This window comes from Cibotium barometz, chromosome 16, assembly GCF_041138505.1.
Source record: "Cibotium barometz isolate CiBa-2024 chromosome 16, ASM4113850v1, whole genome shotgun sequence".
Lineage (NCBI taxonomy): Eukaryota > Viridiplantae > Streptophyta > Polypodiopsida > Cyatheales > Cibotiaceae > Cibotium > Cibotium barometz.
In genome coordinates, this window is record NC_141061.1 from 3314716 (window position 1) to 3332079 (window position 17364).

A 17364-nucleotide genomic window follows, 5' to 3' on the forward strand; every position below is an offset into this window, starting at 1 on the left:
AAATTCTTCAAAAGGGCCAACAAGAAGGACAACGAATTTCTAATACTCTTGGTGCAAATTGGTCATTATTGATTATAAAGATTCGAATGTTAATGTAGTGATTAAACAAGGCAAACTAAGGCCATGCAGAACATCTATCTATCTAGGAGTGAATTAAAAGACCAACATGTTGATCTAGATACACCTCAATGATGTTAGCTTAAAATAACCCATTAGTAATACTAGCTACATGTGAATCGCTCTGCATGATAATATATTAACATAGTTAGAAGGGAAACGAAAGGATGATCCAGATATGTTGCATCTTTTGAAACAACACCTAGGCCAATCGAATGCTTTTACATAACAAGAAACTGATCGTGGTTCTTGACTCTCACGCAGTGAGCACACCAGATACGTGCCTTGTCTTTGGGAACGCAGTACTAGTGTGATTAGCACAACAAATTAGGCACAACTCTCCATCCGTCTATGCTACCAAGGGATCTTTTCCTTGTCCTTTTTTTTCGGGTAAAAGATCCTATTAGTTACCGAGAAAACAGTTAGAAATGACTCGTCAAGGAAAACAAAAGTTATGATGTATAAAAAGGGGGAGGATGCTCTTCTTCTCTAGCTGGCTATCTCATACAATGGGGGGAGGGGGGAAACAACCACACATATGGTCTATAATGCCAAGTGGGCTTGCCATTACTGTCCGCGAGAAAGGGACCATAGCACGAAATCTTCAAGAAGCCCTCTCAACGTTTCCACGTGGTCTGAGCCACCTTGTATAGCTACCCCCCACTGACCACGGAGGGTATGAATGATATAGAGCCAAATGCTCCGAATGGACTCCACTGGTGGGGTGAGGGTGCCTTCAATGGCTTCGCTACATCAAGCTCTCCATATATGTGCCATGTAGCTATACTATTGCAAATCTCCCATCTATGGCAAGAACGTGGTGACCAGCGACCTATGGATGGAGCTCAAACTGACACTGCAGAAATGTGAAGGCGAGATATCTGAAGGGCTAGTCCCCCACCTTCCTCCATATGATGTGACAAGCACGGCCTTAGTGGCCCAAGCAACTATGCCCCACGCAACAATATGGGCGGGGGAGTGATCCATATTGAAAATGCATAGGATCCTCCACCAAACCTGTTGAGCCTTCGGGCGATCCCAAAGACTGACGCTAAGACTCCTGGGGATGGCCACATCTTAGACATAATGCTAGTCTACCCCCAATGGCCAACCACGTGCCAACTACCAACCTCATATGTGCCAGTAACCACATGAAAAGGTAATCTTTTGTGGTCCAAAACTCTGCTACAACCGCTTCCAAAAATATGAGAGAAAGTGCGGCTAAAGGCCCTGGGACTACCAATGTCCTGCTAGTGTGCCATTGCTGCCAAAGTGCTCTCTACCCCTGACATTTGAATCCTGCAGCTTAGCCATGCAGTGTAAGCAAAAAAGGGGTGCCAAGCGTCTCCTCACTATCCTCTGGATCCTTCCATGTCCACTCTCACTGGAGACTCATGAGAGGCCGGCCCTCCCACATCCATAACTGCCAAAGTCTCTCTCTAGCCACCTTGGCCACAATGGAGTGTCAATGTGCCACTCGTGCATGAAAACCAATCACCCTCACCCTCTGTAAGGTGCATCCCGTGAGGTCCTCCAAAGAGGCCTCTACTCTCTCTAGTTTACCATGACGCCCAATAGAGAAGGTGAGTAAGGTGGAGCTCTTGTTCGCTCCATGAACTGCTAGGGGTATACCGTGCTTGGTGAATGAACACTCCGAAGGCCTGTCTCCTAAGCCTTTGGGAGCAGAGCTGTCTGAAAGTAAGCCAATCTCCAAGCAACCTAGCGGGGCCCGTACTCAAAGCTTCCCATGATACGTGTGGGCGAGCCCAAAGCATGTGCCCACTAGGCAAATAAACTGAAATATCCCTGCCCCCTCCGCGCAATTAAATCTGGGGTGCTAGCAAACAACGGAAGTAGCACTTCTTGCGCAGGCAGAGCCTCTCACTCAGGGCCTCGCCCACGGATATCCGGACAAGAGACTAATCCCTCGGTTCTTCCAAAACCGATGCCGGAAAACTTCCCTCGCCCAGTAGAAGCAGACACAGGCGATTCCTCCAAGATATTTTATTCTAACGTAGTCAAGGTCATCACTAACCAAACTGATTCGACCGAACCCGTAAGTCTCATAGTCAGATCAAGGAAGAGACTTGCACTTGGATCATAGAGTCCAACGCTTTTTTTCTCATCAAGAGGCACAGCCGTTGATTCTTTTCCATAGAACAAGGGTTATCCGGGATTTGCTTCAACTATCGTAACTTAACAGAATCGAGTCTCATTTTAGGGATCCATCAGTCCAGCCTAACCCCATCCAATCCCATGGGTTAACCAACAACCATTGTAGTGATAGGATCCGTTTAGAAATTTGGTTATGTTTTGCCCCGGGTACCAGGGAAAAGAGTTCCCAGGCCCCCTAGCCGGCGCTTCAAGCAAACTTCAAGATAGTCACACCACTTACACACCCAATATAAAATTGCATGTTTCACAGATTCAGCTATTTTTAAAACAATCTTTTAATGAAACCATAGTATCATTGATCATAATCCTCCAAAATATCTAGCTTGAATTCCAATTTCACAATCATTTCGTCATCGGTGTACCTATGGCATCATTGTAACCAGAACGCTCACCACCTGTTCACGGGCCTTTTCAATAGTTCCTAGCTCATAGTACCCGGAAATATAATCACATAAGAAAATCCAGATGGACTTTCCGTTGAAGATCAGCAAGATCAACCAACAGATCCATATAAAAGAGCCATGGACTCATCCGTTGAGGACCAGCAAGACCAATTAACCAGATTCATACCCGAGTTTAGAAAACAACTCTAACTCCTTATTCCATTTTCTTCCCCGACACAAAGCCCGGAGCACCGTATGGTCAGCACCCTCTAGGCTCCTTCTCGCAGGTCACCTAGCGCTTCACTCATAGGCTGCTTCCTTGGTCCCTCATCCACCATACCGGAAGCTCACCATTTAAATCGAACCGAGGCTGGTCAAGACCTCGGCCGACCTTGCTACTACATGAGACGTTCTCCATTGACTGTCTGTCAGCTGTTGCAACTTTATCACGTAGTTCTCCCACGACCTAATTCACAAGATGGTCAAAATGCCTCCCCAGCATTCTTGACATAAAACAGTCATTTAAAAACAGGTCATAAATACTGTTTCTAACGAACTCTCATCTTCCCACATTGTTCCACATCATTTCTCGTTATTCTACATTGTTATTCCAGATTCTTCTAAATGAATTCACTTTGCTTATTCCACATCCAGTCATATATATTCCCATCATCCTTCATCCATTCTCATCCAGTCATATCTATTCCCATCATCCTTCATCCATTCTCATCCAATCACATCATATTACATCTCATCTCATCTATCCACATCACATCACGTTCATTCACATCACATCTCATCACATCCATTTATATCTATTCAGATCCTCATCACATCACATCACATCCATCCTCATCACATCTCATCCATTCACATCTAGCCATATCCACATCACATCACATCACATCTCATCCACTCACATCTACCCCGATCCACATCACATCACATCCATTCACATCACATCTCATCCATTCACATCACATCTCATCCATTCACATCTACCTAGATCCACATCACATCACAATCATCCACCTTACATCTTATCCATCCATTCACATTACATCACATCCATTTATATTCATTCAGATCTACATCTCATCATATCATATCACATCCATCCACATCACATCTCATCCATTCATATCACATCACATCCATTCACATCTACCCAGATCCATATCACATCCATTCACACCTACCCAGATCCATATCACATCCATTCACACCTACCCAGATCCACATCACATCCATTCACATTTACCCAGATCCACCTCACATCCATTCACATCACATCACATCCATTCCCATCTCATTACGTCGCATTCACATCTCCCCGCATCTCACCACATCCATTCAGATATCATCACATCACATTCACATCCATTCACATCTCATCACCACATCCATTCAGATATCATCACATCACATTCACATCCATTCACATCACATCACATCCATTCATATCTCATCACACACCCATTCACATCTCATCACACCCATTCACATCCATCACACCCATTCACATCTTATCACTCCCATTCACATCCCATCACACCCATTCACATCCATCACATTCATTGCATCCACATCACATCACATACATTCCATCCACATCTATCCATATCACATCACATTCATTCCATCCATATCACATCATAGTCATTCCATCCACATCACATTCATCCACATCCATCCATTCATTCACATTCACATCTATCCACATCCATCCATTCATTCACATGCATAACTATCACTTCACAACTCATTCTCATCCATTTACATCACATCACACCCATTCTCATCCATTTACATCACATCACACCCATTCACATATCATCACATCTCATCACTTTCACATCGACATCTATTTACATCACATCACATCTCATCCACATCTCATCACTTCCACTCATATCTCCTCACATCACATTCACATCTTATCACATCGCATTCACGTCTTATCACATCGTATTCACATCTTATCACATCGCATTCACGTCTCCTCTTATCACATTCACATCTCATCGAATCACATCCCATCCATTTACATCCCATCACATTCATTTACATTCATTCAACTCCACATCATGTCTTATCACATCCACTTTTAGTACTGTTTTCTACTTTCGATACTGATAGGACTTTTCTAAGTTTCTGTCAATTGCTTAGCCTAGTTAAAGATACTTTTTCTCGATCCCATTGAATCTACGTATCAGAGTGTTGTTAAAGGTTTAAAAAGGGAAAATAAACCTTATCAAAATTGGATAGTAAAAACTTAGAAAGAGCATTTACATATTGTATTTTCATTCCTTAAGCTTCATTAATGGAGAACTAAATCTAAACTTTCGTTTACTCATTGGATCCTCGATCCTCCTAGGGATTCTAGATTCTCTTTTCTGAATAAGAATTATCCAAGTTTTCTCGATGGATATTTTCATATTCTTTCTCAAATTTCTCAAGTAAATATATTCAATATTCTTCTTTTCAAGTAAAGAATTCATGGGATTTACAAAAATCAATTCTACCCATATTTTTCAATAAAATAAATGATGCTCAAAATTCCACTTTTGATAAATACTCATAATTTGAATTATGCCAAAAATTCATCTTTTACCATTTAATTACTTGGATCTCAAATATCATGGGAATTTCTCTTTTTGCATAAAAATAAATTTACCAAAAATTTCTCTTTTCTTTTAATTAAATATTTATGCATAAATACTAAAAATTTATTTTCCATGAATATGATGAAAATCATTCTTTTTGCATAGGATGTCCAATCCTAGAATATAGTAGGAAGTCCTCTTTTAACATTATGCATAAAAATATGATATGTATTATTTTCTAAAAATTTTACCATAGCTTCGCTACTATTACTGATAATTCTCAATTTTTTTTCTAAAGAATAAAAACTTGTAATGAAAATATGATAGTAGTTCCTCTTTTATGCTTAAAATCAAACTATGAATTTAAATCATAATTTTAACCATAAAATTAAACATAACTATGATTATTCCACTAAATTAAGCTAATTTCAACATTCCTCTTTTCTCAAATTGTTAGGATAACTCATTTCTCATTTGAAATTAATTAGAGTAGTTTTTAACTACTTATAAACAATCTAAAATAATTTACCATTATTTTAATAGCACAAAATCATGAAAATAAAATTTTCTTAATCTCTAGCTTATCAAGCCTAGAGTTTAGCTTGAGACTATCATTGAGAAGCATCCTTTTTCAAGAGATTTAGCCATAAAGATGGCTATTCTTTTAGAGAGAGAGATTTACTTAAAGAAAGCATTACAAATAAGCATAAAGATTAACTTTCTCTTAAAATAATTGAACATTAAGACTTTAAGGGAAAGCTTGATTTGAATTTAAAAAATCATTTAGAAAGCTTCTCAAGCTTGAGAGGGGTTGAGAAGAAAGTTATTGAGAAAATTAAAAAATCATAAAATTTGATTTTACCTTCAAGTTTGGCTTGATTCTCTAATTGCAGTGAAGCCCCCGACCAATCAATTAGTCCACCAAGAGAAGAAGAGCAACTCCAAGAGTTGTTGTAGAGAGAGAGAGAGCTCCAAGCTCCCAAGAGAGAGAAAAATTTAAGGATAATAGAAAATATGATTATTTTAATATAATACTAGCATGGTATAGTTACAATATCCATTACAAATGACTGAGATTCTATTTATAGGTGAGGGAGGCCACTAACCAAGTCCAACTGGGTTCTAGAATTTTCCAGGTTCAGTTTGACTCAATTTGGACAAGATTTGGACTAGTTTGGCTCCCCTTTTGATTTGGTTTGATCCAGGAGAGAGGAGAGATAAAAATATCACAATTTTTTTGAATTAAAAACCCTTCCACACATGTGAAAGAGGCACCTACCTCAAGAGTCCCCCTTTCCTTACCAAGGTGTCAAAAATGCATCATTATTCTAAAATATCTCATTTTTTATTTTTTGAATTAAAACCCTTCGACACATGTGAAAGAGGCACCTACCTCAAGAGTCCCCCTTTCCTTACCAAGGTGTCAAAAATGCATCATTATTCCAAAATATCTCATTTTTTAGTAATATCTCATAATTTTTAACTAATAAACCTTGTACTCAGTCAACTCTTCATCTTATGTGAACATTTACTCATTTTTGGATATTTTCTTTCATTCTTTGGATTTATCTCATCCCAACACTTGGATTAATCCAATTGGCCCATTGGAATCTTAATTGGACCATAATCCAAAAATTTCTTAAAATGCAGACCCTTAGGCTAAGGTCCCTTATACAATTTTCAATTAATTTTATTGCACATTGGAAAGTTCATTTTGAACTTCTGTTTCAGGGGAATCCATTTTAGAAACTAGGAGGATTTTTATATCCAAAGATATCTCAATTTTGGATTATCTCTTTCTAGGAATTTTCTCTCTCTAGGCCAAAACAGGGTAAAATAAGATCTTTCTTCTATTTCAGAGAGGGGAATAATTTCAAGAACAGAAGGGGAGGTTCTTATACCTTTACTCCTCAAACGTTGGAGGGAGGAATCTTACATAAACCAAGGGATTCTTGATGAAAGGCTATCGAAGTCGATCCTCAGAGGCTACTAGAGCTGACTACTACAGGGCCAGCCTGAGATGATCCGAAGTCAGCAAGAGACTGGTTGCAAATCTATCCTCAAATGCCCAGCTAAAGTGTCGTGTGCACATCTTTGTGAAAATCCATCTCGTAGTCTGAGGCCAAGGGCCTCCTACGATCGGGGTGTGGGTGGAGATCCTAGCCAGGAGGAAGTCCTTCCAAGGCTCACCACCTAGAAGAAGACCTCGAACAATCAACTTGCCCAACAGGACACGACTCTAAATGGAGGGGTCAATGATGCCCAAGCTCCCTTTGCGTCTCGCCGGCTAGCTGATCACTCTCCAACACACCTTGGCCCGCGCGAACTGCCACCAACCCACAAGAGGTTCCAGATCAGACACTAGACGTGACCAATACGAGCCCGAGAGAAGGACCAGTAGGAGGTGATGTACCACATGGTGGCGAGAAGAACTTGGTTTTCCACCACAGCTCGGCCAGCTAAGGAAAACCTGGCAAAATTCCAGTAAAGCAGCTTCTTCTGAATGCTCAGAAGAAGAGGGACTAGTTGTTGCTCCAAGGAGATGTCAATGCTGATGTGGCATCCGAGATAACTAGCTGGAGTGCCCCTGGGGACCCGCTGAAAAGCCTCAATGCTAAGTCAGGGAAGGTGATGAGCCAACACAAAATCCACACGACTTGTGCCAGATGATTTGTGCTTCTGTTGCACGACAAAAAATATTAATCGCCTCACTGAATCTCTGGAGGGTGATGGCTCTCTATTGCCAAATCTCCAATTTGTCGCCACCCTCGTTGAAAATCAAGTGTATCAAACCCTCAGACAACCTCTCTGGAAGCCCGTCCTCTCTTGGGAATTTTCCCCTATGTAATGCCATCATCACCTTTGCGAGCTCCTTAGAATTGAAGGGGGCCAAGAGGAAAGTCTGGAGAGCATGCGAGACCTCCTCTCTTGTTGTATGCTGTCAAACCCCCTCACGTGCATCTAGCACCTTTGAGAAAATGGGGGCACCCGTGAGAAGGGTGCTGTGAAGAAATTTGTGGCAATGGTTCCCACATGAGGGGGGTCTATAACAATGGATCCATCATGGCCTTGTAACCTTTGAATACCATCTCTCTGCTTGTGTGGGCCTACAATCTTGAAGAATTCTCTCGTGACCCTGTCTCTTACTTGCATCCAAAAAGAGGCTCTGGCATGATATTTGTACTCCGCCTGCCATTTCTCGATGGATATGAGCTCTGTACGGGTGACAGCTAGCTGGCTCTCAGTCTATAGGCTATTTGGTGCACTCTTTTGAAGCCACATGCTGCTGCTGGCAGAGAAGTAAGACCCCTATGAATGCTCCTCTCTTTCTCTTGGAAGCCATTCAATCTACTCTACGTTGCCTCTTGTAAACAAACTGTTGATCTCTCCAAGGCCTACATCCAAGGTGACTAAGGTCCTAAATGAGGCTATTTGCGATCCGGGGGCTCAAATGTTCGTCATGCCTCCAAGGGTCATCCAGGGAGAGAATAACATGTGCATGATCGAAGTAGTACCAGCAGCCAGATTCCAAATCATGCCACCACCATGACCATAAGCCCACTCTTCTACATAAATCCGATCTAATCTAGAAAGGTTAGGGCGTGTACTCCTCCTTTTGGATTCCTCCTTTTGGATCTAGAAAAACATAGACTCCCAAGACTACATCCAAACTCTAGAAGATGCCTAGGGTCCTGTCCCCCTGAGAGCCAAAATCAACTCCTCCCAAGCTGAGCACTTTATGCCTACTACTGTAGCCGTGCCACCACCGAGTCTATCCTTCTCCGCTAACTATAGCATGTTAAAATCTCCACCCATACACCAGAAATCTACCTATGGTAGGGACTAACAAACTGTACTCCAAAAGGTGGCTCTGCCTGCTCAACGTTCGGTGCATATACATTCAAGAAGCCCACAACATCCTCTCCAATCTTAAGCACGGCCAATGACAATGGTGCTTGAGTCGACCACTATCACGACAATAGAGCTACTCACTATAACAAAAATGCATACTCCACCTTGTGTCCCAAAGGGGCCAAAAGAGTGGGACGAGAAGGCGTGACTCCTACCCTGTAAGATCTTCCCGACCGCGGGTATGTCCCTATGAAAGATGGTGCTCTTAAAGGAAAAGGTGTGGCTCCTACCCTGCAAGATCTTCCCGACCGCGGGTATGTCCCTATGAAAGATGGTGCTCTTAAAGGAAAAGAATATCAATGGGTCCACCAACTGCCACTCTGTGTGGAGCTCCTCTCTAAGGACACATCATGCCTTTGAAAGCACTGTAGGCCCCCGAAATCCTAGATGTTCCATAAAACAATCTGCATAGCTAAGATCAGTGGGAAGTGGAATTGTCTCATCTTCCCTACACTCGAAGTGTCGGGGGCATGGGTTTCAATGGAGAGTAATCACATGGTTGGTCCTAGGCCAAAGCCATGCAAGACGAGCACAAGCCCTGGCCTCCATGTGTAGCCACTCTGATCAAGCCCTAGAGTATGCATACTCTAGACTCCACCTATCACACACGGTGCATGTAGAAGTGGTATTGCCGCCGCTAAAACATGAAGAAATACAAAAAGAAGCATAGGACACTATCTCCCTAGTCTCCGTGAAGGCCCGATCCACCCAACTCCATCCAAGTCCAGAGGTGGGTCAACACATTAGTGATACGCATGTCGTACAGATGATGTGAGTGCTCTATGGCATGCCCCTAAATAGTCATGGATGTTGACTCCATGCTCCAATCCATTCTTTGTGCTGCACACTCAGTTGGGAAGGAAAAGATCAAATTGCACTCTCTAGGGTGGACAATCTACAATGATATAGCACCACACATGCAAATGGAAGAAACCATCTCCTTGAACATACGAGTGCCTTAGATGGGGTGACATCAGAAGAAACTATAATCAACTGGATGCCCCAGCACCTTGGGGGGCTTCTGGTGACTCGGGAGGGAGATCCCACACCGGAGGCAGATAATCATCTCTGTCGGCTCTGAAAAACGATGGATCGAACCGAGCTGGCCGGTTGTCTCCGCTCCGAGTGGTAGTTGGGGGCTAGGGGCTAGGGGCTAAAGCTAAAGCAGGAGAGGGAGGTGGAGGAAAAAGAGAGAAGGGAGGGGGGATGCAGGTAGGCAGTGAGGCCAAGGGGCTAATAGGGCTAGAAGGAGGGGCACGAGAGGGGCTGGGGGGCTGACAAGAGGCAAAGGAAGGGGATACGCACTGAGCAGGGGAGTGGGGGTGGGTGGCACAAGTAAGGGGGATGCAAAAAATAGAGAGGGGCAATGTTGGCATTAGCACTGGTGAAAGAGGAGGGGGGGCTACACGAAGCACAAGGGAGAAGCAATGTAGGGGGGCGGTCACAAGAGGGGAGGTGGAGGGCAAGGCAAAGGATGCAAGGAGGGCTAGGACAAGTGCACAAGGGGAAATGGGAGCTCTGGCTCACAAACAATGTGATTTGTTAAGAAGGGAAGACTTTGAGAAGACCTTGCCATGCTATGTTACGGCTAGAGGAATTCAACTTCTTCGACTAGAGAGTTGATCTTTTCCTTTTCTACTCACTTTGGAAGGAAGTCAATTATTGTGTTTTGGCATCACTCCTCAAAGGACTTGCATCCTTCCGTATATAGAGCTTAATGGGGCATCTTGTCTCGGAGACCTTCTATGTCAGCCTCTCATCAGAGAACTTATCTCTACTAATGGACACTCCCTCTAGCTGCTTTACATGGTATAGCTCATATTCTAGATTCCAAGGTATTACTTGTCATGGGGCCAAATACTCCATCATGAAACCACCTTTCAAGGCATTAAAGGAGGACACCCTGTCTTTGGGTTTGAAAGAACAAAACCACTTTTCCCTCCTGGGTTGTTTTCATTCTTTCAAGAAGTTTGGTGGTAGCACAAGTGTCGATGATGCTAGTGTTATCCCTATCACAACCCCCCTCCCTATTACCATGGCTAATCTGAGCATGTCTTTAGTCAAACATCTTGTGGTTGGTGTAGGGGTTGGAGGAGGTGGTGGAGGGTAAGGGTAAGGGTAAGGATATGGTACATCTATATATTTCAGCATTGGTGTGTGTCCACAACATCAGGTGTATTGGGGGATACCCAAAAGTGGTAGGGTCATAGTGATGGTGGCTAGACAAATCCTGCTCTAGAGCTTCTTGCTTTGGTTCCTATTCAAGAGAAAAACCCTCCAAATCCAAGTCTTGTGGATTGAAAGTCTTCTATTCCTAATGTTCCCATGTTCTAACAGACATGTCGAATGCTCCTAGATCCCCTACTTCAAATTCCCCTACACCTAAGACTGCCAATTAAGGTTAAGCTAGAAGATCCAAAAGCTCTAGCTCATGTAGCTCAGAATGTTCTTGTTTCAATGATAGCAAGATTCAATAGCATACATGCAAGAAAGAGTAGAGTAGGGAAGAAGCTAATGGAAGAGGGAAAATATATCTACTAGCATGCATCCATCAAGCAACATGATTCAATAGCATACCTGCAAGCAAGAGTAAAGGAGAGAGGAACTCACAAGTATTCTATTGCAAGGTAAATGATCCATATTGCTTATTGGCAAAATTGACTTATATACAAGTGACTAGTGTTCACACTAGGCTTGCCAAAACTTAAAAATGGTCTGCCAAGTCTTAACCAAGTATGTACATGAAGTCCTTAGACTTTTCCTATTTGACATTAAGCTCATAGTAAGGTTGCTTTATAAAGACTAGTACCATCTTACAATTTGACATTAAGCTCATAGGAAGGCTGCTTTATAAAGACTAGTACCTTCTTACAATTTTCCCAAAGCTACAATGGAGCTGAGCGGCCTCTCTTGCTTGGTTGATTTGGCATTTTTGAGCATTGGGGAAATATGATATTTGTATCAATGAGTGGTGTGGTTGAAGAAGATGCCATGGGAGGTTCGCTAATTTGAGGAAGGTCCAGGTGATGGGTCATACAATGGGTCAGGTCATGCTTGCCATGACCCCCCATCCAAAAATATACCTTGTTGGACAATGACACTTATTAGTGCATGTGCTTGAGATCGTGGTGGTGCTTATTCTTGTTGCATAGCCCATGTGTATATTACAAGTCTCGTCTAAAGGTGTGCTCATGTAGAAACTCCTTCCGGTGAAAATTCCAACACAATGCTTTCTTTGACTCTTATCATGATGTTTCTTCGACTCTTACCATGCATCCTGTTTTTGTGGCACCTCTCGACTTGAGATAGCAATGGTGCTTATTCCTGCTGCATAGCCCATGTGTATATTATACATCTTGGTGCATGAGCATTGAATGTGCTCATGTAGAAGCTCTTTCTGGTGAAAACTCCAACATATTACTTTCTTCGACTCTTATTATGATGTTTCTTTAGCTCTTACCATGCGTCATCATATTTTTGTGACACCTCTGGACTTCTTTGGGTGTAGCCATGTACTCTTAACACATTTAATGGTCATTGAGATCAATTGGTTCTGGTAGGTTCTTGAGGTTTATGATTATGTTTTCATAGTCTACTTCTGGAATGCTCTTAAGGAGCACTGCCACTACATCATCTTTAGGTATGGCAGTTAGTTGTGAGTTGATGCTTCTCATGTGATTCTTCACATGAATTGCAAAAGAGTCTCGAGGTTTCATTTGTAAGCCAAAAAAACAATTTTAAGTGCTATCTTAGAGTTCTTCCCCACGAGGATGAATCAAGATTAGAAATATGATGAGAGTGCTTTATCATCTCTAGTAATCCATCCAAGCTTACTCTCTCTAGTTGTGGGTTTCTTCTCATTATCATTAATTATGATCCATATCCCTTCTCTCATTAAATGATAACTTTCATTTGCCATGGCTAAAAGCCCTACCCATCAAACTTATCCAAGTGATATTAATTGGATGCCATAACAAGAATAAGGGAGGGTCTTACCTCATAGGTTTGTATAACCAAGGGCAATGTCTAATCCTCCTAAAGATGCTTTAGATGCCTTCAACATACAAGTGCATATTTGCGCTCAAAATTTTAGAAAACCCTTGTGCTTTTTCAAAATATAATAATAAGGTTTTGATTATAATTTGATAATTTTCTTTTTGGGTTTAGGGATGAGCTTCACTTGCTCTAGTTGCTTTGGTGAAGATGGCATTTTAAACCAAGTAGCTCACTAAATGTATCTTTCCTTGGAGAGGTTAAATGAGGTTTTCAAAGAGGATCAAAATGTGAATAACCTCTAATAATGAAAAGGTAACTCCCCAAATACAAGCTTAAACCTCTAATGAAAAAGTTTGAGTTTGATTAGTGAGTGCTAATAAAAGAAAGTACCAAAGTACTAATCTCTTTTTGATGCAAAAAATAACTAGCTTTGGAGTCAATAATTAAGTACTAGAATCAAGGGGAAAATCAATTTTGATGACATAGAAGTGTTAAGAAACACTTGAATGAGATATTAGAGCCCGATCCCAAGAAACACCACTTAAATCCCTATATGATTTAATGTCTTAGTAGATAGTCTCTAAGACCCATTAAATCTCTGTGTGATTTAATGTCTTAGTAGATAGTCTTTGCCAAGACCCATATATAGAGATGGGAGTATTGCCATAGCTAGAACACTTGATCATTTCTCATTGAAACCAATGTAAATATTCCTTATAATATTTATGAGGAGTGTATATAATCAATTTTGACAATAGATAAGCAATAGAACCAATTTGACCTACTGTGTAAAGATTATTGCCACCGCTGTCTGATTTTTTGGAGAATATGGTTGTTGATGACCTAAGTTGAACCATAGAGCTTTCACTTATATGCTGGGAAGACTCTCCACTCTCTTGCAAAGAGTATAAAGGCTGCAAACTCTAGTAATGAGTTGATTGAGCCCCAGGGGTACAAAGAGGAAAACAAGAGATTTTTGTAAGGGAGTTCTTCTCTATCTTGTCAACAAGCCATCTTCTATAGAAAGGACTATAAAGGATCACTCATTGGCTATAAATATATATTTGAATTCATAGTCAATACATACATGTTATTTGTTATCACAAATTCCTAATGGAGAGAGAACCACGTTGGTGTGAACGAGGATCTACCAAATGCTCCATTATTCAGAATTTATCTTGTTCTTAAATGTGTGGAGGAAATTGTTCATTATCTAGTAATGCCTCTTGCCCTAGGAAAGACCCTTTAATAGAGATCAAGTCAGATGACTTATTAAACGAAGGAAACCCCCTATAAATTAATAGTTAGGCAATTATACAAGCTAAGACAAGATGGGATTGTGTGATGATACCTACAAGAGTTTAAGTGTGTCGAGATCCTAGAACAATCCCACATTGGTGTAGGGATGTGGTTGGGGAACATTTCACAAATGGATATCGCTAGAAATAAATTCCTACTAGTAGGCTTGTGGTGGCAGCCTTTGTTGTTTAGTGAAGTGATGTGTATGTGATATGAAATGTTATGATGAATGTCAACGGTTCTCAACCATGCTTCCCAATCATACATGATAAATATAGAATGTCCTTGGCCCCTTATCTTTCTCTACAACCTTTTGAGGAATAGGGAATTGATTTTGTTTGACCTATAAGTCTAATGACTCACAACATGCAAGCATGCTATATCATAGGAGTTATGGACTATTACTAAATAGGTCAAGTCCCATGCTACCAAAAAAGGGTTAATGCAAGCATGCTATATCATAGGAGTTATGGACTATTACTAAATAGGTCAAGGCCCATGCTACCAAAAAAGGGTTGATGCAAGCATGCTATATCATAGGAGTTATGGACTATTACTAAATAGGTCAAGGCCCATGCTACCAAAAAAGGGTTGATGCAAGATCCATAGCCAAATTTCTATATGAAAATGCAATCACTAGATTTGAGTGTCCACTCAAAGTGATGCACTTCATCAATGAAGTAGTGAGATTCCTACTAAAGGAACTCATGATAGTGCACCACAAGTCCTCGCCATATTACCCACAAGCAAACGACCACAGCAAAATCACTAACAAGATCATTTATGCTATCCTAACTAAGGCAGTAGAGATTGGATGCAATAACTTGAAAAATAATTTGCTGGCACTTCTACAGGCTTATAGGACTACCTATAGGCCCATGGTGTTGATGTTGATGTTGATGGCTACTCTATAAGGTAGCCATCAACACCGTGCCTTTAACCTGACATATGGATCAAAGATAGTTATGCCAAAAAAAAAATTTAGTGCTAAGAATAAGAAATTGTTATCAAGGAAAAGCTAATAGGAAACATTCATTAGGATAAAAAATGGAAAAAAAGGGCCGTGTAAGGATTGAATTAACTTTCTTAATCAAAGTGATTTATCTAAAATAGTAGAGACAAATAGCTATATTAAATGCATCTCTTTTACCTATATTTAGAGGAGAGTGTCTTTAATATGCCATCCATCACGTATCTATAGTGTCTTTAACTCACCTATCCCTGGCGACCGTCTTACCTACTTTAGTATATGTTTTCTAAAATAAGCTTCTTTCAAATATTTGAATCCATAACATACTTCTATCTTCCATAGGGCATGACGCGAGTTTTCCCTTGTTTTCTTTCTACAATCTTTTTTCTCCCCCTGCCATCTCTTGCTTTTTCTTTGAATCATTTTTATTGCTATGATGACTCTATGGGTTGATCCACACTCAAAGAGAAAAGACACCATATCAACTTGGTGCTTGACAAAGAATATTACACATGGAGAAGTATTCATCACAAAGCTCTACTACATGATGAGGCTGAAGCTCAAAGGCTACGTGCAGAAGGAAAGAAGCAAGTAGATTTGTGAGTTCAAGGAGGGCTATACCCTCTTGACCCATCAACTAGTAAAGGCTCCATCATTTAGCACCTTACATGATCTTGTTCGATTCATTTGGGATGGTAGATAAGGCTTATTTGGATATTGCTTAAGATTGAATAATCAAGCTACTATTTTCCATTATCAGCACACACACATGGCTGAGACTCTACTTGGTGTGTACAAGCGATTTGTTAAAGGACTAGAAGACATCATGATCTCACAAACTCAATGTGTAAATGAGTTAGAAAGGCTACTTTAGTCATCTCAGGAAGAGGTAATAGAGCTTAAACAAACTAACCAAAAATTGGAGGTACATGCACTCCAAAAAACCCAACTAAAAAGCACTCCTTTTGGACTAAGAGCGAGATCTAGATAGTTCAAAAGTGTTACATGCCTAGCCACATATGAGGGTGCTAAGAAGAAACGGATTAGGCTTGCTCGAATCTACATGAATAGTATGGGAGGTTTCTACTTGGATAATCCTCTAGATAGAATTGCTATGATCAAGTCTTCTATCAAAAATAATGACATGATTGAAATGCTCAAGCTCTTGCAATGTGCAACGCTTCGAAGGAAGGTAGTCAAGGAATTTTGCAATGACTTTTGTGACTTGGTCAAGCCTAATGATGTGGTGGCGGAGGCATGTGACAAGGTTTCGATAAGCAGAAAGGGATACAGCTGTTGAAAAATAGGTAGAGGGAGAGGAGACACACACACACAGGAGAAAACCCTAATGTATATTGCAAACCCTAATCATAGAGGGAAGCCATCTCCCTTCTCACACAATGCATAAAGTCATAATCCATAATACACTAGACACACTATGAGTTGTGTCCACACACATATAACCCTAGCTAATGTCCACACACTATGAGTTGTGTCCACACACATATAACCCTAGCTAATGTCCACACACTATGACAAGCTGGACACGCGGTCATTTATGTCTCACACATGTTCCTACCTAACATGCCAGCACATAGTGTAGCTGGCTCACACTGACATCGAGCTTGAATCTCAACAGCCCCTCTCAAGCTCATGATGTACTGCCATAGATGAAGATGTAGATGAGCTTGGGATATCAAGGCTCTCAACACTCCCCCTCAAGCTCATCCCATGTACTCCCAACATAGTACGGAAGTACTCAAACTTCTCCCTGCTAAGTGGCTTGGTAAAGATATCAGCCACCTGCTCTCATCAGTCTTCACATACTGTAGATCAACTATACCATCCAGCACTTTCTCTCTGACAAAGTGATAATGGACCTCTATGTGTTTGGTCCTCGCATGAA